Raw genomic sequence first — 25,633 nt, 5'->3', positions numbered from 1 at the left:
CAAGGAGGAGGTGGAGTAATGTTTTGGGCTGGAATCATGGGGAGAGAGATTGTCGGCCCCTTTAGGATCCCTGAAGGCGCTAAAGATGAACTCCATAATGTATGTGGATTTTCTCAAACAGCACTTCCTGCCATGGTTCAAGAAGAAGAACCGTGTATTTCACAGCAAGATCATTTTTCTGCATGATAATGCACTATCTCATGCTGCACATAAAACATCTGCATCTCTGGCTGATATGGGCATAAAAGGGGACAAACTTATGGTGTGACCCCCATGCTCCCCTGACCTCTACCCCATTCAGAACCTTTGGAGCATCATTAAAAGGAGTGTCTATGATGGCGGGAGGCAGTTCACATCTAAGCAACAGCTCTGGGAGGGTATTCTGTCCTCATGCAAAACAATTGAAGCAGAAACCATCCAAAACCTGACAAATTCAATGGACGAGAGAGTTCAGAAGCTCCTTTCGAACAAGGGGTCCTATGTGAAAATGTAACATCACCTACAATAAAGTTTTGAGTTGAAAACTGTTTGATTTCAGTTTCTAACAACCTGCTAATGCTTATAATTTCAAAAATGACCATTTTTTTGGTCTTTATTAAAATGAAAAGGTTGATCGAAAAGTTTGGGGGATCTAAGAGTGTGGCAACCCAGTAGTCATGATTACTTCGAATTCTGACAATATGAGGGTCATGCTGCAGGTAGTGCAGCAAGAAGGCACTTATGTGTCTTGCGCATCTCGGAGCCCCAAAATTATTTTCCGGGCTAGATGCAGCTAAAAATTATTTTTAATTTTAAATCTGGGGGAGCTTATTATAGATGGCCTAATAGGATCAGTGCTGCACACTGCTACAAAGCCCAAATTATTTTCCAGTCAAGATACAGATAAACATGATTAGTAATTTGAAAGCTTAAAACGGTTGGTAGGGTGATTTTAACCAATCATCAAGCTTTTACTCTCCCCAGGATGACACAGGGGTAGAAAAGTCGTTTCGGATCCATGATTTGTTCATCTTTATGAACGTGAGTCTGTCTACATTATCAGTGGAGAGCCTCGTGCGCTTATCTGTCAGCATACCACCAGCAGCGCTGAACACACGTTCAGACAGAACGCTGGCTGCGGGGCATGACAAGATCTCCAAGGCGTAAGTGGCTAGCTCCGGCCATTTATCCAGATTGGAAGCCCAAAAAGAGCAAGGGTCCAGTGACACAGTCGTGGCTTCAATGTTTACTTGGAGATACTCCTGTACCATCGTCTCTAGGCGTTGACTATGTGTCAGACTTCTTGTCTCCTGTGGCCTTGCAAAGGATGGGCTAAAAAAGTGGTGAAATGATTCCGCAAAATTGATGTTACCAGCAGATACTGTGGTTCTGTTACAGTTTGAGTGCTGAACACTTGACGGTCCCACGGTTGGCAAGTTGGAACTGTGAGATTCACTACGTGCACCACTGGTATTTTGTGGAAAAGCACATGTAAGATTCTGCAACAGTCTCTGCTGATACTCCTGCATGCGTGCATCCCTTTCTATGGCAGGAATAATTTCTGCAAATTTACTTTTGTACCGGGGATCTAACAGTGTGGCAACCCAGTAGTCAGGATTATTTCTAATTCTCACAATTCGAGGGTCATGTTGCAGGTAGTGCAGCAAGAAGGCACTCATGTGTGTTGCGCATCCAGGAGCACCAAGTCCCTGTTGTGTTGGTGGCGAGGTAACAATCATGCTTCCTTCCTCTGTCCTCTCCCCCCAACCTCGCACAACAGAAATGTGATCAAGGTCTCCCTCATCTGATGAGTCTTCCATCAGTTCGTCCTCCACTTCTTCCTGGGCTCCTGCACCTTCCTCACTAGTTTGGCTGCTACCATGCGCCCTGGTAAAACCATCTCCCCCACCCTCACATGCCTGCCGCCTTGGTGCTGCCGACCGTCTGGACCTTGCAGATGTTAGCCCTTCCGCATACAACTCCTCCTCCTCTACTTCCTCCACCTCCTCTTGTGCCACCACCTGACTCCGAATTCTGTTTAACATGTGCTCCAGCATGTAAATCACCGGAATAGTCATGCTGATAATGGCATCGTCAGCACTAAACATCTTCGTCGCCATTTCAAAACTGTGCAGAAGGGTGCATAGGTCCCTGATCTGAGACCACTCCTCCAGCGTGATTTGCCCCACCTCTGAATCTCGTTGGCCCAGGCTATACGTCAGAACGTATTGCACCAGGGCTTGTCGGTGCTGCCACAGTCGCTGCAACATGTGCAGAGTTGAATTCCACCGGGTAGGCACATCGCATTTTAGCCGGTGAAGTGGCAGGCCCAACGACTTCTGTAGAGATGTAAGTCGCTGAGCTGCGGGATGCGAACGGCGGAAGTGAGCACACAGCAACCGTGCCCTCTGCAGAAGGCCATCTAGTCTGGGATAGTGGGCTAAAAATTGCTGGACAACCAGGTTCAACACGTGAGCCATACAAGGCACGTGTGTGACATTGCCCCGGCGAAGGGCCGCACCCAGGTTTGCAGCATTGTCGCACACGGCCTTCCCTGGTTTCAGGTCCAGTGGAGACAACCATTCATGAAATTGGTTCTCCAGAGCTGACCACAACTCCTCAGCTGTGTGAGTCACATTTCCCAGACATTTCAAAGTAAAAACCGCCTGATGACGTTGAGCCCTACTGCCAGCATAGTAAGGAGGTGTGCAGGATCCCTTCTGCGCAGTTAGAAAGCTTGTGGCATGACCAGACAGGCTTTGGGTGCAGGTGGAAGACCGAGAGGAGGTTGAGGAGGCAGAAGCAGTGGAGGAATTTTGACATAAAGAGGATTGACGCACAACTCGTGGGGACGGCAAGACTTGGACAGCAGCCCCTTGTCCTGCTGTCACCATAGTTACCCAGTGCCCAGTCAGCGACATGTAACGCCCCTGTCCATGCCTACTCGTCCAAGTGTCTGTGGTGAAATGCACCCTGTCACACACAGAGTTTCTCAAAGAAGCGGTGATGTTGTGTGCGACATGCTGGTGGAGCGCAGGCACACCTTTCTTTGAGAAGTAGTGCCGACTGGGCATCTGGTACTGGGGCACTGCGACGGACATAAGGTCTCGAAAATCCTCTGTGTCCACCAGGCGGAAAGGCAGCATTTCTGTAGCCAAGAGCTTGCAGATGGTGAAATTCAACCTCTTAGCTTTCTCATGGCTAGGAGGAAATGGTCTTTTACTTGTCCACATCTGAGGGACCGAGGGCTGGCTATTGTGCTTAGACGGGGTTGATAAGGGTGTCCCCGGCAAACTGCCGGTCTGTGAGGAAGATGCAGGCAGACATGTTAGGTTGCCTTGATCCAAAGGTGGTGCTATCGATGTCGGACAGCGCTCAACACCAGCTGGTGTTACCACCTCCAAAGAAAATGATGACCTGCCAATCACGCTGGCTGTTGCGGGTAAAGAGGTGGCAGGTCTGCGCCCCAAAACAGGTGTGACTGCTGTCCCCCCAGTCACAGAGGATGAAGAGGCCGCGGATGCACAAGATATGGCAGACGGTGGTTGGCCCGGCCGGCTAGGCCGCATTGTAGCACACTGAGCTTCCCACTGCAACTTATGCTTCATGTCCATGTGCCGGTTCATGCATGAAGTACTCAAACTATGTATTTTTTGGCCTCTACTTAGCTTTTGCTGACAAATGTTACAGATAACACGAGTTGGGTCATCTTTATCGATCTGAAAAAATGCCCAGGCTATGCAAGGCTTAGCACCCATGCGACCTGAAGAGCCACCACGACTTGTGGTGAGAGGCAGAGTTGTGTTTGAGGATGCAGTTGTTGACGTGCTTCCAGTACTACGTCTCTGTCCAGGAAGGCACAACCTGACCTCGTCGTCACTAGCATCTTCCTCCACCTCCTCTGCTGACCTCATCTCTTGGCTGACTGTGGGTTGACAGTAAGTGGGATCTCCAACCTCATCATCATCACCCTGTGTGTTATCACACCCGTCGTCCTCAGAGCCAACCTGTTCCTGCCCTGACAAAAAACTAAAGTTGTCGCTCCAATCAGGTATTTGAGTCTTATCATCGTCTTCCTCATTGTCTCCACCAACAGGAGTTACAGTTTGGGAATGAGGGTCTACATTATGGTCAGAACCTTCTGCGTCTGGTCCTGGATCCGACTCATAAAGATTCTGGGCATCAGTGCAGATCATTTCCTCGTCTGGATTCACAGAAGCGCTGGAGTCGACCTCTGATTCCCAGGCTATAGTATGAGTAAACAGCTCTGCAGACTCAACCATCTGTTCTACCTCATACTCAGACGGGCAGCTGGAGATTTGGGAGCTGTGAGGAAGCAAGTGCGATTTGGGTGACACCTTTGAGGACTGGAGTATTTGTGATGTTGAAGTTGATGTGGAGGAGAGCCCACTTAAAGGAGCACTTGATATCCGTTGAAGCACCTGCTGTTTTTGTGCCTCATCTGGAATTTGTAGCGATTGGCGTGGCCGTAAGAAAGGGATCTTATCACATTGTCCGCTAAAAGAAGTAGACATTTTAGTTTGGCTGGAAGATGGTCTTTCTTCTGCAGATGTTACTGTTGCTTTAACACCTACCCCACGGACACAACCTTTTTTCCCCTTCCCAACACGCCTATTCCCCTTTCCACCAGCAGCAGGCCTTTTTCCACTCATTTTGGTGGTTAACTAATTCACAACTCTGGAGTTGTTTGCACAAAAAAACAATGGATGGTAACCGAGCAGAGCTGAGTGGCCAAACTGTGGTATTAGGCCAAAACAATTGGCTGGGTTAGATGCAGAAATAAATTATATTCAATTTGCAACCTGATGGAGGTCAGTATAGATGGACTAATACAACAAGTCCCACACACAGCTAGAAGCCCAAATATTTTTTCAGAGGTACTGTAGATGCAGATAAAAATTATTTTTAATTTGCAACCTGATGGAGGTCAGTATAGATGGACTAATAGAGAAAGTCCGACACACTGCTAGAAGGCCAAATATTTTTTCAGAGCTAGATACAGAAAAAAATTAGATTCAGTTTGCAACCTGATGGAGGTCTGTATAGATGGATTAATAGAACAAGACCCACACACAGCTAGAAGCCCAATATTTTTTCAGAGGTAGATGCAGAAAAAAATATATTCAGTTTGCAACCTGATGGAGGTCAGTATAGATGGACTAATACAACAAGTCCCACACACAGCTAGAAGCCCAATATTTTTTCAGAGGTAGATGCAGAAAAAAATATATTCAGTTTGCAACCTGATGGAGGTCAGTATAGATGGACTAATACAACAAGTCCCACACACAGCTAGAAGCCCAAATATTTTTCAGAGGTACTGTAGATGCAGATAAAAATTATTTTTAATTTGCAACCTGATGGAGGTCAGTATAGATGGACTAATAGAGAAAGTCCGACACACTACTAGAAGGCCAAATATTTTTTCAGAGCTAGATGCAGAAAAAAATTATATTCAGTTTGCAACCTGATGGAGGTCAGTATAGATGGACTAATACAACAAGTCCCACACACAGCTAGAAGCCCAATATTTTTTCAGAGGTAGATGCAGAAAAAAATATATTCAGTTTGCAACCTGATGGAGGTCAGTATAGATGGACTAATACAACAAGTCCCACACACAGCTAGAAGCCCAATATTTTTTCAGAGGTAGATGCAGAAAAAAATATATTCAGTTTGCAACCTGATGGAGGTCAGTATAGATGGACTAATAGAATGATGCTATGTCCAAAAGATTTTACTTCACTAGGTGCAGTAAAAAAATTGGTATTCTATACACAGGTGGTATATCTTGCAACACAGATAGGCTACTCCACTGACTAACACACTCTGCAATAGGCCAAAAAGGATTAGCTTTGCTAGATTCAGCCAAATGCTGTGAAAAAAACTTGCACAGCACTGGCACAGACCTGCCTGGCAAAAACTGATAGGAACTGATGTAACCTAGTCCTGAAAAGGACTCCAATTACAATTAGTCTTTACTCCCACAACCGATCTATTTAAGAGCACAGACCTCCCTGATAAAAGTCGTAGGAAATGCTGTAACCTAGTCCTTAAAAGGACTGCAATCACAACTATTCCCTACTCCCAAGCTATCTGTAGATTTGTGCGAAAATTGGCTTGAAATTAACAAGGTATAGCGCACACAGCAACAGCGGTGCCGTCTAACACGCAGCTGCAGCAGTGAGAAAATGGTGGCGACGGGGAAAATGGCTTGGTCTTATAGGGCAAGGACATGTGACATACACTGCCAATCACACATGCCCTTGCTTGTGTGAAAAAAAGCACTTCGCTCCGTGTGTGCGCTGCTGATAGGCTGACAGATTGCACCTCCCCACTGTAAATGCGGGAAAGAGAAAAAAAAATGGAGATCTTCATTGTTCCTGCAGAGATCCATCCCCTGCCCCTCCCCCCACCCCGCTGTACACTCAAACTGCGTATTAACATTAATTTTCATCATTACTGAGAAAAAATCCAGTTATGATTTTGGTGCACGAACAGTTATCGAGCATAACCTCGAACAGCCGAATTTTTCTCAAATTGTTCGTGTTCGCCGAACGGCTCGAACACCGCCCAAAACAGCTCGAATTTGAGATTGGCGAACAGTTCGAGTAGAACAACGCTCATCTCTAATCCTAAGTCTTTTTGTCTTCACTGTTGCTGGGGAAGACTTTGACTCAGTCTTTATGACTCTGCTGTTGCTATGAAGAGTGTGAATTCTGCCTGACTACATGGTCATGTGATCTTGGGAAGGAGGCTTTCTCACAACGTCATGCGTCTCTGACATCATCATAGGTCCTGAACACTGTTCATTGTGTGCTACTTGCTGAAGAGATTTTGGAGGAAGGAGTCAGCTTTCTTGTTTCTTGAAAAAGAAACTTTCTGAGTTCCAAAAATCCAAAAGCTTCTACTGCACCTAAAAGAAAGTGGTGACCTGCTGAAGGTGAGAGGAGGGGGGCTGCACTTTACCCTTAGCACACACACTAACAAAGAGTGTACAACCCTGATTGTAATCTTTTTTTTTTTTTTCATTTTAGTTTACTGACTTCTAAGGTTACAATGGCACAGTCTACATCCAGGGGTTTGACTGACCAAGAAATCGAAGCAATACTTTTTGATAGTGATGAAGATAGTGAACTTTCTTTGTCTGATGTCGAGTACATGTCACCAGCTAATGTCTCTACTTCATCGTCCAGTGATTCTTCAGATGATGAAGAAGTAATGGATCCAGCAGAACCCACAAGTAGAACATCCAAAACTAATGTTTTTTGGAACAGTACTGCTGAGGTTCTTGGACGAACCCCATCACATAATATTGTAAGAGTTGCTCAAGGAACTGTAGGAATTCCACAATTCTTGTCCAAAAGAGATATGTTCTGTAAAAATTTTTCAGAAGATATTGTAGATGAGGTAGTTTTGTGTACTAACTTAGAAGGAAAACGTATCGCTTCAGGAAGAAAAAAAAACATGGAAAAATATAACAAAAGAGTAACTGTACTAAGCATTACCATTCTAGTGACATGTGACAGTGGATGAGCAACTTCTTGCATTTAGGGGACGTTGCAATTTCATTCAGTATATGCCCAGCAAACCTGCTAAATATGGTATTAAAATTTTCTGGATGTCTGATTCTACAAGCTATTATGGAATGAATGGTCTGATTTACTGTGGCAAAGATGTTGACGCTCCAGTCCAGAAAGACCTATGTTCTGACGTAGTAAAAACACTTGCGAAACCAATTTTCCATTCTGGAAAAAATATAACAATGGACAACTACTTCACCAATCTTGAACTGGGCAATTTTTTGCTTCAGAAACAACTTACACTTGTTGGTACAATGAAGCAAAACCGCAGAGAAATTCCTCCAATCATGAAGCACAATCAACATCGACAACTTTATGATAGTGTATTTGGTTTCTGCAATCAAGCGACAATGGTGTCTTATAAAGCTAAGAAAGAAAAATCTGTGATATTACTGAGTACAATGCACCGTGATGGAAGTATAGACACCAATAACAGGAAACAGAAACCCGAAATCATCTTGCATTATAATAAAACCAAAGGAGGAGTGGACAAGATGGACGAAATGATTGGAGAGTATACGTGCAAGAGGCAGACAAAACCTTGGCCTGTAGTTCTTTTTTAGAATATGCTACATATGTCAGCCCTCAATACCTATATTGTTTATAATGCCGGGATTCCGCCAGCCTTAGCTGGGGTCACCAGGAGGTCAGATCCATTACAGATCTCCTCCTGGCAGACATCAGCGCTAGTGGGAATGCATCCTTACTTTGCAATTTTCAAATAAACTTTGAAAATTATTTTTGTTTCAGTTATTCCATGTTTTTTGCACATAGGTCCAATCCTGTGTTGGGTCCTACGCCTTTATAAATTCCCGCAAAAAAAATCACATGCACAAAACATCATGGTGAAACAGAGAGCCTGAGGCATAAAGAAAATTGGGGATCACAAAAAGCCAACAATTTTTGTAATAATTTTCCCCTTTCTGCTAGAGATGAGCAGGTTATTTGAAAAATGAATTCTCCAGCTTCACCAAATTTTCCCCAAAATGTCAGTACTGCAAAACCATTAATTGCCCAGAATTAGTGATGAGCGAGTATGTTCTGTTAACTCATTTGGCGAGCATGCTCGGGTGCTCGCCGAGTATCTTCAGCTTGCTCAGCCGTTATGTTTTAGTCACTTTGTGAGCATGATTTGCGACTGTTTGACAGCTTTAATACATGTGAGGAATGCCTAAGAAAATGGCATTCCTCACATGTATTAAATCTGTCAAACAGTCGCAAATCATGCACACGTCGTGACTCAAACATAACACCCGAGCACGCTGAAGATACTTGGAAAACATGCTCGTAAATCTCTACTCAGAATATACAGTACAGACCAAAAGTTTGGACACACATTCTCATTTAAAGATTTTTCTGTATTTTCATGACTATGAAAATTGTACGTTCACACTGAAAGCATCAAAACTATGAATTAACACATGTGGAATTATATACTTAACAGAAAAGTGTGAAACAACTGAAAATATGTCTTATATTCTAGGTTCTTCAAAGTAGCCACCTTTTTCTTTGATGACTGCTTTGCACACTCTTAGGCTATGTGCCCACGATGCAGAAATGCTCAGGATTTTTTCCTGAGCGTTTCTGCATCTCCCTGGCAGAAAAAAACGCATGCGGATTGTACATGCGTTTTCCTGCCAGGGACATGCGGAAATGGAGCTTTCATTCACTGACATTTCCGCATGTGGATTGACAAGCGCTTTCCAAGCGATTAGCATCACTTGGAAAGTGCTTGTGACAACTAGGTCACACTATATAAATCCATGCAAACAGCATGGATTTATATAGTGTGACCCGAGAGAGTGGTAAAAATAAATATATACTTACCCTCCGATGGCCCGCGCTGGCTTGTTTCGCTCTGTCCCGGCTGCCGGCAGCATTGAATTGAATTGAATGAATTGAATGAATTGAAAGACCTGCCGACGTCAGCGTCGCGTGACCTGTCACATGACTCTGACGTCAGCGCAGGTCCTTCAATTCACTGCAAAGTGGCGGGAAGCAAGTAGGAGCGCAGCGCGGGCCGACAGAAGGTAAGTATACATTTATTTTTTATTTTATTCTTTTTTTACAGATTTTTTAATGGTACCTGGGTGTGGATGAGACTCTCCTCTCATCTACACCCAGGTACCATCCGCACATTAGAACGCTTGGATATAAGACATATTTTCAGTTGTTTCACACTTTTTTGTTAACTATATACAGTAATTCCACATGTGTTAATTCATAGCTTTGATGCCTTCAGTGTGAATGTACAATTTTCATAGTCATGAAAATACAGAAAAATCTTTAAATGAGAATGTGTGTCCAAACTTTTGGTCTGTACTGTATATGTATGACAGTTTTTGATCATTGGAATCAGTCATTGGTGAATGAAAGTCGACACTGATATCCATGCCTGATTCATTTTAACAAATGTAAATTTTTCCAACCTTGCAGCTGATAACCTAGCCCACTTGGGTGGGACAAAGCCACTGGCCATGCTAAATACCCTCTCTGACATTTGCACTGGAGGCTGAACATGACTGTACGTCTGTAGCAAACTAGGCAAGTTCTTGCCATTGTTCAAATCTGTCCATAGGATTGGAGATCAGGGTATCTGACTGAGAAACTAAATTAGGCCTGGGTATGACTGAACCTGGTTGTTCAGCCATTGCATCTCTGTTTGCTGAAGGGTGTCAGGTTGTCACAGTGGCAGATAAAATGTGGTCTATCATGTCAAATATATTGTAGCGGTTGCTGGAACTGCCTCTGACGCGCCCCTGGGCCTGCTGTGTCGTGCGGCATCGCGCGCACGGGGGCTTACCCGGAGCCGGATCAGATGGGGGTAGTAGTCTCATGGCGGTGACCCGGTCCGTGCCCAGGGAGTCAAACTGAGCGGCAGAGTTTAGCAGAAGATGGTACGGTGTTCGACTACGCCACCCGTTGTATGCAGCTATGAAGCCGCCGCTGCAGGACAGTCCGCTGAGGCCGGTGGTACGGATGTGCAGCGTGGATGGTATAACCCCCAACGGGAGGGGTATGGCCTCAGGGCAGCAGATGTGGATGATAGTGGTAGTGATGGTGCAGCAAGGAAGCTCAGAGACGTGTGGTGCAGTTTCAAGGCTTTTACTCACAGGTGTTGCTCCGGTCACTTCGGCCAAGAGTGACCACCCGAGCCGTGCTGCGTCCACCAGGTGCGGGACTCGGCCAACTCCCAGGCAGTTCCAGAGCGTGGTCCTGAGCTCCCCTCTCTTCCTTCCTACTGGGCGTCCTCACCAGGGACCCACCTATGTCCGGCTTCCTCGGGCCTTATGGGGCAAAACCTCTCTCCGGTTTTCCTGACCCTATGTGGCGTGCCTTCCTGGTGGATGTGGCGAGGGGTCGTGCCAAAGCTTGACCCCGACCTCCGGTTCTTGGCTAAGGATGATTTGCCTCCACCAGCTTGGGATCCGGTACCCTTCTCTGCCAACCCTTCACCTGTTTTAGTTCACTCATGGGATCTCAGGGTTCCTTCTGCTTGCGTCTCTGGGCCTTTCCTAGTGTTCCTCTTTCTTCCTCTCTCTGCTTCAGGCCTGGCTCTGGAGCTGGGCCCAGACGGAGCCACAGCTCCCCCTCAGCCCTCTCTGGCTGAGCTCCTCTCTGAACAGACCGACCCTCTAAAGATGGTGCCCACCTTATATATTCCCTCTGACACCCGAGCCCAGGTCACAATGCAACCAATGGGCTCCTCCTATGCCCAGAGTCCCTCCCCTGACTGCTCCTACACTACTGGGATGTTCCTCCCCCCCTCCCACTCCAGCCAGGGACAGACGCTGTCGTACCTGCACATCTATCTGGTGGGAGTACCGTTGTTCTGTCCCCCGGAAATGGGATGAGTGTAGTGCATGCAACTAGCTGAGCTCAGTCCCACCCTCCATCCTTACCCGGGAGTGGAATACCACACCTCTGGATCGAGGTGCAATACCCCTGTAGCAGCCGAGCCCTCGGGGTGCTACATTCCCCCCTGGTAAATCACAGCACGTCCTCGGGCTGTAAAAGAATAAAACAAAACATACAAAAATTTTTTTTTTTTAAAGTGCACTTACATATAAAATATATCAACTTTTTTCATAATATAAAACCTTTTCATATAAAACATTCTTGACTAATACGTCCGTGATCCCTGGCCACCGTGCAACTTGTGAACAGGTAAGTGCAACAGTCACTAGAGAAAAACAGTTCTTTATAAAACCAGAAGGGGGCGCTTTAGGAAGCGCAACTATTTACAGGGTATGGCCGCTCTCAGTCCTCGGCCAGTGGGGATAGGGGAATGGCTGCTCACAGTCCTCAGCCTGGTAATGGATAGGGGCACACAGGAAACAGTTCTTTAACAGTCCCACACTAGTCCCAACGGGGACCACACTCCAATTAGCAACATGTCAAATACCCATACGGGTAACTTATCTACAGTACTTTGCTTATGCTACTCCCCTTTAGTAGCGATGTCCTCTCCTTGTCTCCTCCTGAGGGTAGTCTTCAGACCCGTCCGGGTCCTCTTGATCTTCCTCATACTGCAACTCCTCCTCCGTCAACCGGTGCACGTGAAGGGCGTATGGTCCTTTGGCACACTGGTGCCGGGTGAAGGTGACCTCATCACCCGGGTAGAGGTCACGTCTTCGGTGTCCCTCCGGCAGGTGGCTCTCAACATCCCTGCGGGTAACAAAGACATCGCCGGGGGTTCTGTGATCCCGGATAAAGCCCCAGCCGTGCTCCATTTGAAACTTTATTACAGTCCCGGTGGCGCGGGGACCGTGGGCCGCACGGCGGTTTCGTCGGGTCCGGCTTTTCTGCTCCGCGCTTTGGACCTGCAGCCGCTCCTCGCGGACCCGCCTATCTCGCCGTTCCCTCTGAAAGACTTCCAGTTGTTGTCGGCAACACTCCTCACGTTGGGCTGCGGCCGCCCGGGTCTCTTGGGTGAACCCCATGAGGTCTTCGCCGGTGGGGTCCCATACAAATTGGGCCTCCTCCAGCGGGAGCGGAACAATTTTGGCGGGTGCCGGAGCCGGGATCAGAGGCTCACACAGAGGCCATTCCTTCCGGAGTCGGGGGTTGACGTACTCCGGTGGCCAAACGAAAGGCAGCCCGTCCGGGCTAGTATGCTGCGCAAACAGATCTTCGCCCAGGGGCAGCACTGTGGAGGTTGAGGGCGCGGTGGGGGCAGCGGCGCCTGGATTCACCAGGCCTTGCGACCAGGCCGGTGGCACTTCCTCTTTTGCCGCGCTCAGGGTCAAGGGGCGTGGCGTAACAGAGGGCGCGACCGCGGCTCCTGCCGCTTGAGGCCTAGTTGGAAGCAGCGGCGGTGCGGCAACGGGCGCGGTGAGTGGAACTTCGGGCTCTGCGACGGGGAGCTGGGGCAGGCTTACGGCTACGGGGCTCGGGGTGATGACGTCCCCATTACCTGCTTCCATCTCTGCGGCTCCCTCCGCGACGTCGTCTCCGGCCTCCGTTCCTCCTGCACCATCCTCAGGGGCAGACACGCTCCACGTTGCGGGTGGCATCCTCTGCTGGCGGGTTCCAGCCTGCTGGACCATCTCTCTCCTCCACTCGGCCAGTGCTTCTTGCTGCACTCGGGCCATCTTCCGGGCCAAGGCCTCCAGCGCGGTCTGTGCACGCTCCCGATTTCTGGGGAGCTGTGCCAGGATCTCCACCAGGCCTTCTGGGGTGGCAGCCTGCAACAGGTTCCGGACCACAGGGTCGGTGCTGATTGACTCTTCCTCCATCTCCGGGTGCGATCTGTCCAGACTCCTCCAGGCCGCACCCATCTTCTCTGTTTTGTTCTGTATCCGCCCCCATTGAGGGTGGTCCCGTGGCAACTTAGTGATTGTCAGTTCCAGGGGCAGCCCTCTCACGCTGATGGACATTTCTATCATTGCAGTCTCTGCTGGTGGGGGCGGTTTCCGCTTTTGGCGCCATTCCTGGACCTGGCCCACGATGGGAGGTGGCCTCTTGCCACCCTCTGGCACGCCCACAATGGAGTCCGCTCTGCCAGGGCGGGAAATCGTCTCAGATGGCGGGAATCGTCTCCTTATGGCGGGAAACTCCGTGGATGGCGGGAAAAGGCTGCAGATGGCGGGCAAACGGCGGGAAACGATCCGAGATGGCGTCTGATGGCGGGGACCCTCCGGAATTGGCGGGAGACTCCTTTTTACGGTAAATGTGAACTTTTCTTCAGGCACGCAGTACCCGTCGGTTGCGGGCACGTAATCCTGCCGACTACGCCAATGTTGACGCGCCCCTGGGCCTGCTGTGTCGTGCGGCATCGCGCGCACGGGGGCTTACCCGGAGCCGGATCAGATGGGGGTAGTAGTCTCGTGGCGGTGACCCGGTCCGTGCCCAGGGAGTCAAACTGAGCGGCAGAGTTTAGCAGAAGATGGTACGGTGTTCGACTACGCCACCCGTTGTATGCAGCTATGAAGCCGCCGCTGCAGGACAGTCCGCTGAGGCCGGTGGTACGGATGTGCAGCGTGGATGGTATAACCCCCAACGGGAGGGGTATGGCCTCAGGGCAGCAGATGTGGATGATAGTGGTAGTGATGGTGCAGCAAGGAAGCTCAGAGACGTGTGGTGCAGTTTCAAGGCTTTTACTCACAGGTGTTGCTCCGGTCACTTCGGCCAAGAGTGACCACCCGAGCCGTGCTGCGTCCACCAGGTGCGGGACTCGGCCAACTCCCAGGCAGTTCCAGAGCGTGGTCCTGAGCTCCCCTCTCTTCCTTCCTACTGGGCGTCCTCACCAGGGACCCACCTATGTCCGGCTTCCTCGGGCCTTATGGGGCAAAACCTCTCTCCGGTTTTCCTGACCCTATGTGGCGTGCCTTCCTGGTGGATGTGGCGAGGGGTCGTGCCAAAGCTTGACCCCGACCTCCGGTTCCTGGCTAAGGATGATTTGCCTCCACCAGCTTGGGATCCGGTACCCTTCTCTGCCAACCCTTCACCCGTTTTAATTCACTCATGGGATCTCAGGGTTCCTTCTGCTTGCGTCTCTGGGCCTTTCCTAGTGTTCCTCTTTCTTCCTCTCTCTGCTTCAGGCCTGGCTCTGGAGCTGGGCCCAGACGGAGCCACAGCTCCCCCTCAGCCCTCTCTGGCTGAGCTCCTCTCTGAACAGACCGACCCTCTAAAGATGGTGCCCACCTTATATATTCCCTCTGACACCCGAGCCCAGGTCACAATGCAACCAATGGGCTCCTCCTATGCTCAGAGTCCCTCCCCTGACTGCTCCTACACTACTGGGATGTTCCTCCCCCCTCCCACTCCAGCCAGGGACAGACGCTGTCGTACCTGCACATCTATCTGGTGGGAGTACCGTTGTTCTGTCCCCCGGAAATGGGATGAGTGTAGTGCATGCAACTAGCTGAGCTCAGTCCCACCCTCCATCCTTACCCGGGAGTGGAATACCACACCTCTGGATCGAGGTGCAATACCCCTGTAGCAGCCGAGCCCTCGGGGTGCTACACCTCCACTACTTTTGTAGCTTTAAATCTGGAATAGGTGGGGTGTCTTCTGGTGTTCCATCAGCAAGGATCACAGTGTTATGATAGGCTACAAGCACTAAGGAAAGACAGGAGATCTGTCCGTACAATAGAACTAAGCTAGATCCCTACGATGTAACGGGGAACCTGATCCTGCGATCAGACCCGCTAAAGTCCTCAGCTAGTCTGAGCGAAGACCTATAGATGTGAGGGAGGGATCCCTACAAGAACTAGGGACTGGGAGAAAGATGGACACCTCTTAGTAGAAATTGTAGCAGTAAAAAGACAAACACACAACATAGAGCATAAAGGTCAAAAGACCTAGCTAAACTGACTGAGAAAGGTTACAAAGCACCTGGCTAGCTTAAGAGTAGAAATGACAGTGAAGTCCAGCATGGCCAGAAGGGCGGAGCAGGATTAAATAGGCAAAAAGGTCATGTGACCAGCAAAATAGAAAAAACCTAACAGGAGAGTTCTAACACACACCTTCTCTTGGTATTAAGCAAATTGGACTACCTTTGGAATCCAGAAATACTTCATCCAATTTGCATTTATAGAGAGGGTGTAAAAGTGTGGCTATCCAATAGTCATCCTTTTGATTGAGGTGAACAATACACCTGTCATCTTACAAGTAGTGTTGAGCGAGCACTAAAATGCTCGGGTGCTCAAAGCTTGGCCCGAGCTCGCCGTGATACTCGGGTGCTCGACCCGAGCAACGAGCCCAATGTTAGTCTATGGGAGACCCGAGCATTTTTGCGGTGGCACTCCCGGCAGTCTGTAGAAAGCCTAAAAAGTGCCCAAAACGATAGTGACAGTGCTCAAATGACATGAGGGCAGCATGGGGATCGCCCCAGGAAGCATTTCTGACCCCCAGGTCACTGTTGTTAACAACGTGTTCAGAGGTATTAAGCCACTTTTACAGTCTCATAATAAAATGTTCAAAAACAAAAGTGAAACTTTTTTCCTGTGAAATATGTTAAGGAATTTCTTTTCCAGGGTAAAGACTTGTGTATAAGGTAAAATAAATAACCAAAAACAAAAATACTCCTCCACACCTTGGGCTATGTTCACAAATAGCATTTTTTATGCGTTTTTGCACTTTTGTATTGCTTTCAACTGTGACAAATGCATTCACTGGAAAAGTCATTTTAACATTTTACAACCTTATCTGGCCATGTGCTGTGTGACACATGCATACAGTGCTGAAAAGACATGGGGACAGCATGAGGAAGACCCCTTGAAGCATCTCTGACTCCCAGGTCACTGCCTAAAAGTGTGCCCATCAAAAGTGATCCTTGCCACAACAGAAGATGCAGACTTGCAACGATCCCCGTGCAAGTCCTTGTCCCAGGGCAGTGTTCAATGGTACCTGCCCCATTCCTTGCAATGCAAGTGCAAATATGCAGCCAACCACCCACCCACCCCCAGGCTGCAATACCATACTGCTAACTTGCACTTGAAATGGGGCCTTTTAGTTTTGAGGAGGCCGAAGCTGGCCACTACCTCATGGCTGCTTCGGCAGCGAGGTATCCATACTCAGTCCCCAGCCGCCCGGCGGCCGGGTGTCCACGCTCGGTCCCCAGCCGCCAGGGGGCCACCGGGTGTCCACACTCGGTCCCCAGCCGCCCCGCGGCCGGGTGTCCACACACGGTCCCCAGCTGCCTGGGGGCGGCCGGGTGTCCATAAATGGTCCCCAGCCGCCCCGATTTCTACGCGGAACATCCACACAGACTTTTCTTAGCCCGGCCAACTTTAGGGCAGCATTGGATGAGCCCACCAGAGAACAAGACTCCTCCGGTGCTTTCTCCATCACTGGAGTTGAGAGTGCCAAGGTGAGGAGCATGATGATGATAGAAATTAGCATCTGCTTTGTTTTGTTGGAATGCAAGCGTAAGTGTGCAACCTGCCACCCACCCACCCCGAGGCTGCAATACCATACTGCTAGCTTGCTTGCACTTGAAATTGGGCCTTTTAGGCATGTGGAGGCAGACTCCAGCCACCATGTCATGGCTACGTCGGAGGCCCTTTTATCCATACTCAGTCCCCAGCCGCCCGGCGGCCGGGTGTCCACACTCGGTCCCCAGCCGCCAGGGTGCGGCCGGGTGTCCATAAACGGTCCCCAGCCACCCCGATTTCTCCGCGGAACATCCCCACACACTCTTCTTAGACAGGCCTGATTTAGGGCAGCATTGGACGAGCCCACCAGAGAACCCGACTCCTCCGGTGGGCCCTGACTTCTCCATCAGGGGAGTTGAGAGTGCCAAGGTGAGGAGCATGATGAGGATGATAGAAATTAGCGTCTGCTTTGTTTTCAAGGAATGCAAGCGCATGTATGTAGTAGCGGCTAGGCCTGAGGTGGTCAGCGTTTTGGCGCATATCCTACCTCCTCCGAGGATTGCTGGATGTTTTCCTGCTACTATCCAAGTTCTATGACTCCCGTTAAAACAAAGCTTCAGGTGATAAATGATGGATGAGGTAGTGGCAAAGGAGAAAGAGCAGGAGGTACAGGGACCATTCACATCAATATCAGGCCAGTCAACCACATATGTCTTGTAGGATATGTTTCTGTAACAAAAGGAGCGGTTCGACTACACAGTTATAGGGCATACAGTGAGTGCAATGCCTGCCAAAAATTTTGAGGCACTCCAATGCCCCTTGGAAATGACATGGAGGTCAGAGGGCCTTAACTAAACCTTTTTTTTCCATTTATAGCAACTGGGTCTCCGGTGCACTGTTGGCCTAAGCAGTGAATGGAAGGCTTTCCAAAAATTATGAGGAACTGCAATGCCCCTTGAAACAGACGTGGATTACAGCGTACTAAAAACCTTCTACCTATTATTGGGGAGTGGGTCTCCCTTAGTTTCCACCTTTGCATTGAAAAGCAAAAGCTGACTAAAATTAGGAGGAAATGCAATGCCCGTTGGAAGAGTCGTGGAGATTAGAGGTAAGGTAATTAAAAACAACATTTCAATGCTCCTTGAAAGAGCTGAGGAGTTCAGAGTGGCTTAAGACGCTTTTAATGCCCCTTTGAAGAGACGTGGAGGTCACAGTAGCTTAAAAAGACGGTTTTAATGCCCCTTGGAAGAGTGGTGGAAGTTACAGTGGAATAAAAAGACAATATCAATGCCCCGTGGAATAGACGTTGAGGTCACAGTAGCTTAACAAGACGGTTTTAATGCCCCTCGGAAGAGACGTGGAGGTCACAGTAGCTTAACAAGATGGTTTTAATGCCCCTTGGAAGAGCTGTGGAGTTCAGAGTGGTTCAACAAGACGGTTTTAATGCCCCTTGGAAGAGACGGGGGAGGTCACAGTAGCTTAACAAGACGGTTTTAATGCCCCTTGGAAGAGTGGTGGAGGTTACAGTGGAATAAAAAGGCAATATCAATGCCCCATGGAATACATGTTGAGGTCACAGTAGCTTAACAAGATGGTTTTAATGCCCCTTGGAAGAGCTGTGGAGTTCAGAGTGGTTTAACAAGACGGTTTTAATGCCCCTTGGAAGAGACATTGAGGTCACAGTAGCTTAACAAGATGGTTTTAATGCCCCTTACAAGAGCCATGCAGTACAGCATATTACAAACATTAGTCCCATTATTGGGGAGTGGGTCTCCCATAGTATTTGCTTATGTCTTCGAAGCAAAAGCTTACAAAAATTAGGATGGAGCAACTTGCAATGCCCTTTACAAGAGCCATGCAGTACCCATATTACAAACATAAGTCACATTATTGGGGAGTGGGTCTCCCATAGTATTTGCTTATGCCTTCCAAGCAAAAGCTTCCAAAAATTAGGACAGAGCAACTTGCTATGCCTCTTACAAGAGCCATGCAGTACAGCATATTACAAACATAAGTCCCATTATTGGGGAGTGGGTCTCCCATAGTATTTGCTTATGCCTTCCAAGCAAAAGCTTACAAAAATTAGGACGGAGCAACTTGCAATGCCTCTTACAAGAGCCATGCAGTACAGCATATTACAAACATTAGTCCCATCATTGGGGAGTGGGTCTCCCATAGTATTTGCTTATGCCTTCCAAGCAAAAGCTTCCAAACATTAGGACGGAGCAACTTGCAATGCCTCTTACAAGAGCCATGCAGTACAGCATATTACAAACATTAGTCCCATTATTTGGGAGTGGGTCTCCCATAGTATTTGCATATGCCTTCCAAGCAAAAGCTTCCAAAAATTATGAGGAAATGCAATGCCCGTTCGAAGAGTCGTGGAGGTCCCAGGAGCTTAACAAGATGCTTTTAATGCCCCTCAGAAGAGACGTGGAGGTCAGAGTGGTATAACAAGATGCTTTTAATGCCCCTTACAAGAGACGTGGAGGTCAGAGTGGTATAACAAGACTGTTTTAATGCCCCTTACAAGAGACGTGGAAGTCAGAGTTATATAACCATACGCTTTTAATGCCCCTCAGAAGAGACGTGGAGGTCAGAGTGGTATAACAAGACGGTTTTAATGCCCCTTACAAGAGATGTGGAGGTCAGAGTGGTATAACAAGACGCTTTTAATGCCCTTCAGAAGAGACGTGGAGGTCAGAGTGGTATAACAAGACGCTTTTAATGCCCCTTGGAAGAGCCATACAGTACAGCATCTTAAAAATATTATTCCCATTATTGGGGAGTGGGTCTCCCACCATCTTTGCTTATGCATTCCAAGCAAAAGCTGACAAAAATCAGGATGGAGGAGCTTTCAATAATGGCAACACGGACCACGGTCACCCTGGTGGTATAGTGGTGGTGGAGGCTGAGGATAAGGAGAAGAAGATAAAACAACCGAAATGAGGAAGCATATACCCATGTGTGGGTGTGAAGCAGTGCATGTGAATACACCTCCCGAAATAACACAGTGGATTTGACTTTATGTTACTCTGCTGTCATTTGGTGGTGATGAGAAGTCTGGCCCAATCCAGCCCTTGTTCATTTTCATAAGGGTCAGCTTGTCAGCATTGTCAGTTGACAGGAGAGTGCGCTGATCAGTTATAATTCCCCCAGCGGCACTAAAAACACGCTCCGATAACACGCTAGCGGCAGGGCAGGCCAGGACCTCCAAAGCGTACAGAGCGAGTTCATTCCAAGTGTCCAGCTTGGATACCCAATAATTAAAAGGCACAGAGGAATCACGGAGGATGCTGGTACGGTCGGCAAGGTACTCCCTCACCATCTATTGAAACTTTCCACTCCTTGTGAGAGTACCCCGCGCCTCAGGGTCTGTCCGAAGGGAGGGTCTGAGAAAACTGTCCCAGAACATTGACAGTGTTCCCCTGCCTCTGCTGGATTGGAGTTGCGTCTCTCTCGCATGTACGCCTTGGTTGGGCAGCAACAAACTGTGACCTCTGCCGCTAGCATGTTCAGATGGGAATTTTTTTAACAGTTCTGCAGCAAGGGCATTCTGGTACTGCCCCATTTTTGTAGACCTCTCCACCTCAGGAATAAGAGAGCGAAAGTTCTCCTTGTAGCGGAGGTCTAAAAGTGTCACCAACCAGTAACCACTGTCACCCAACAATTTGACAACGCGAGGGTCACGGTTAAGGCAGCGTAACATAAAGTCAGCCATGCGTGCCAGACTGGTAACGGGCAAGATTTCCGTGTCCTCACCAAGATGACGTCTGACCATGCTCTCCTCCTCCCCCCCCCCCTGTCCTCAGGCCACCAACGCTGAACCGACGGTATGACAGTTGTAGAGGTACTACCATCTACAGCGCATGATACCAGCTCCTGTTCTTCTTCCTCCTCCTCTCCCTCATTGTCCCCCAATGCACGTTGGGATGAGATGAGGCTGCGCTGTGTGTAATCGCCCACTACGGCTTCTTGATCCATCTCATCATACTCTGGCTGCAATGCCTCCTCTTTAATTCTCTGCAGAGAGCGTTGCAAAAGACAGACAAGTGGGATGCTGACACTAATGATGGCGTCATCGCCACTCACCATCTTGGTGGCCTCCTCAAAGTTTGTCAGGATGGTACATATGTCAGACATCCAGGTCCACTCCTGAGGGCTTTTGTGTGGAGTCTGACCTGAATATCGACGGCCTTGTTGCAGCTGGTACTCCACAACTGCTCTCTTCTGCTCACAAATCCTTAGCAACATGTGGAGGGTAGAGTTCCAACGTGTGGGGACATCACACACCAGTCAGTGTGCCGGAAGCTGCAAACGCTGCTGCAACACAGCAAGGGCGGCAGAAGCTGTAGCTGACTTGCGAAAATGAGCTGACAGGCGGCGTACTTTCACGAGCAGATCTGGCAACTCAGGGTACGATTTAAGAAACCGCTGAACCACGAGGTTAATCACATGAACCAGGCATGGTACGTGTGTGATCTCGCCTCGCCTCAGAGCCGCCACCAGGTTACGGCCATTGTCACACACGACCATGGCTGGATGTAGGTTCAGAGGTCTCAGCCACAGATCTGCCTGCTCTTTCACAGCTGTACACAACTCACAAGCAGTGTGAGGTTTATCACCTAAGCTTATGAGTTTCAGCACAGCCTGTTGCCACTTGGCGGAGGCAGTACTGCAGTGCTTCCAGCTTGTAACTGATGTGGTGATATCTGAGATGGAGGCTGAGCATGAGGAAGAGGAGGAGGATGATGCGCAGGAGCTGTACACTGTGGGGGCAACTCTGACTGACATAGGGCCCGCAATCCTCGGTGTGGGAAGGATGTGTTCCGTCCCAAGGTCCGACTTGGTCCCAGCTTCCACTATGTTTACCCAGTGTGCCGTCAGGGAGATGTACCGTCCCTGGCCACAAGCACTTGTCCACGTGTCGGTTGTCAGGTGGACTCTCCCAGTAACTGCGTTGTTGAGGGCACGGCAGATGTTTTGGGACACCTGCTTGTGTAGTGCGGGGATGGCACACCGGGCAAAATAGTGTCGGCTGGGGACCGAGTACCAAGGGACGGCCACCGCCATAAGGTTGCGGAAGGATTCTGTCTCCACCAGCCTAAAAGGCAGCATTTCCAACGCAAGCAGTCGTGAAATGTGGGGTGTTAGCTGCGAATTTCCACTTTTGTTCAAAGGTCTGGGATATGGACAATTGAATGCTGCGGTGGGACGTGGACGTGGACGTTGATGCTGTTTCTTGAGAAACTGCCATAACAAGTGAAGACTGAGAGGAGGGGGCATCTTTGCATGCAGTATGGACAGGGAATTGCCTTGTACACACAACAGGGGGTTCTATTGCACGCACAACAGCGGAAGAAGCAGGGGTGACACCCGCTTACACTGGTCGTGGACCCTGGGGTTCGCCCCACAAAGTCAGGTGCTTTGCTGCCATGTGCCTGATCATGCTGGTGGTGGTCAGACTGGTAGTTTTGTCACCCCTGCTGATGCTTGTTTGGCAGGTGGTACAGATGGCCTTTTTGGGGTTATCAGCAGAGACTTTAAAAAAATTCCAGACTCTGGAAGACCTACCGCTTGTACTGGCAACGTCCCTCGTGTTGTTGTTACGGGGAAAGGTTGGCCGCCTTCTGTCTGCGGCCACCACACTGCTTCTTCCTGCCTGTTGGGGTACTCTGCCTCCCTCCCCTTGTGTGCTGCTGGCCTCACTCTGCATGTCCTCCTGCCACATTGGGTCAGTTACTAGATCATCCACCATCTCCTCCTCTTCCACTTGCGCACCACGATCCTCCTCCTCACTTCCTGGCAATTGTGTCTCGTCATCGTCCACCTCTTGTGACAAATTGCCAGCGTCGACTTCCTGTGGCCGTGGCTGTTCAAATATTTGAGCATCGCTACATGGGATCTCCTCTTCCACCTCTTCAAGTGGAGCAGGCGAGGGGCACAAATACGGAAATGGACCAGTGAACAGCTCTTCAGAGTGTCCAAGTGTGGGATCAGTTGCTGTCTGACGACACTTGGCATGGTGGGAGGAAGGAGCATCAGGGTGAGGAGGAGTATGCGGTCGAGACTCACGGCTACTAACATTTGACCATGTGGAAGACAGACCGGAGGTGGTGGTGCTCAGGTAACTGGAAGTATTATCTGCTATCCAATTAATAACCTGTTCACACTGATCAGTTCGCAATACTGGTGTTGTTCTGTGCTTCCCTAGTAATTCGGTCAAGAAGTGGGAGCGAGAAGATGTGGCTGTTGGTTGTGGCACATATTCACCTTGGCCATGGCCCCGTCCTCTGCCCTCACCATCACCAGAACGTCCACTTCCACATCCCTTGCAATGCGCCTTGCCCTTTGTAAAGGAAGTAAAATAGCTTACACTCGCACTATCAATGGAAAAAGGGTAATAAAAAGGATATTAGAACCGTGGAAGAGGAAAACCACAGTTCTATTTCTCTGGCCTACACCCGACTCTTTTAAACAATCAGAACAATCAGGGATAAACTATTACTGTTTTTCTTTACGGAAAAAATACCAAAACCTGAATAATAGAGATTTTTTACCGTGGAATGGCAAAACCACAGTTGTTGTTTACTGGGGTATACCATAAAATTTTAAATATATAGATTTGCGGCTGAACAGTGAGTGACACACTCATACAAAAGGCCCAAAACTGAATACTACAGAGATTTGACCATGGAACTGCTAAACCACACTGGGATTTGTCGGGCCTACAACAGACTATTTTCAACAGATATATTTTTGTGTCAGAACAGTCAGGAGACACTGCTGGTTTTTTTGAAGGCAAAAAAAGCGAAAACCAGGATAATAGAGATTTTTTACCATGGAACAGCAAAACCACAGTTTTAATTTACTGGTGTATACCAGACTTTTTTAAATATATAGATTTGCGGCTGAACAGTGAGCGACACACTCAAACTGTTTTTTTTTAGATACAAAAGGCCCAAAACTGGATACTACAGAGATTTTACCCGTGGAACTGCTAAACCACACTGGGATTTGTCGGGCCTACAACAGACTATTTTCAACAGATATATTTTTGTGTCAGAACAGTCAGGAGACACTACTGTTTTTTTTGAAGGCAAAAAATGCGAAAAACAGGATAATAGAGATTTTTTACCGTGGAACAGCAAAAACACAGTTTTAATTTACTGGTGTGTATACCAGACTTTTTAAATATGTAGATTTGCGGCTGAACAGTGAGCGACACACTCAAACAGGTTTTTTTTTTATATAAAAGGCCCAAAAATGGATAATACAGAGATTTGACCCGTGGAACTGCAAAACCACACTTGGATTTGTCGGGCCTACAACAGACTATTTTCAACAGATATATTTTTGTGTCAGAACAATCAGGAGGCACTACTGTTTTTTTTTTAAGGCAAAAAAGCGAAAAACAGGATAATAGAGATTTTTTACCGTGGAACAGCAAAACCACAGTTTTAATTTACTGGTGTATACCAGACTTTTTTAAATATATATATTTGCGGCTGAACAGTGAGCGACACACTCAAACTGTTTTTTTTTTTAGATACAAAAGGCCGAAAACTGGATACTACAGAGATTTGACCCGTGGAACTGCAAAACCACACTGGGATTTGTCGGGCCCACAACAGACTATTTTCAACAGATATATTTTTGTGTGTGGACAATCAGGGAGACACGATTAAATTTTTTTTTTTACTGCAAAAAATGTGAAAAGCAGGATAATAGAGATTTTTTACCGTGAAACAGCAAACCCACAGTTACAATTTACTGGTGTATACCAGACTTGTTTAAATATATAGATTTGCGGCTGAACAGTGAGCGACACACTCAAATTGTTTTTTTTTTTTTTTTATACAAAAGGCCCAAAACTGGATACTACAGAGATTTGACCCGTGGAACTGCAAAACCACACTTCTGTTTCTGTGGCCTATACCAGACTATTTTCAACAGATATATTTTTGTGTCAGAACAGTCAGGAGACACTGCTGGTTTTTTTTGAAGGCAAAAAAAAGCGAAAACCAGGATAATAGAGATTTTTTACCGTGGAACAGCAAAACCACAGTTTTAATTTACTGGTGTATTTTTTTTAGATACAGAAGGCCCAAAACTGGATAATACAGAGATTTGACCCGTGGAACTGCAAAACCACACTTCTGTTTCTGTGGCCTATACCAGACTCTTTTCAACAGATATATTTGTGTCTGAAAAATCAGAGACACACTTTTTTTTGGGGGGGGGGGGGCACCAATAGGTTAATAAGACGGGTATTTGTACAGTGTGAAGGAAAAAAAAAAGAGGATTTAGATGAAAAAAAAGGATTTTTACTGGCCCCGGAGACCTGGAGCTAAGTCCAACAATTTCAGAAACAGGAGCACACAGGACTGTAATGCAGCGTTTGCTGGTATAACCCCTGCGTCTCCTATACAGCCTGCCTGCCTGCCTGATATCTGGGATGGATATTAGTCCTGAGAAGGACAGTTTGTTTGTTCTGGCAGCCTTTACAGACCCTACACTAACTATTTCGCAGGAAAAATCTCTCCCTAGCTCAGCAGCGCTGTCCCTACACTGTCTAATCCGGAGCGACTGTGTCCAAGATGGCGGCGCCCGGTTTTATATACTCGAAGTGACGCTGTGCGGCCAGCCAATCACTGTAATGCCAACAAACAACATGGCTGCGGCATTACAGTGACTGGCTGGCAATCCCTGCATGTTCATTGGCTCTGT

The sequence above is a fragment of the Phyllobates terribilis genome, unplaced genomic scaffold, assembly GCF_046119375.1.
Source record: "Phyllobates terribilis strain yellow unplaced genomic scaffold, ASM4611937v1 Scaffold_1__5_contigs__length_1240528914, whole genome shotgun sequence".
In the NCBI taxonomy this organism is placed as follows: domain Eukaryota; kingdom Metazoa; phylum Chordata; class Amphibia; order Anura; family Dendrobatidae; genus Phyllobates; species Phyllobates terribilis.
Note: the sequence above shows the minus strand (reverse complement) of the source record.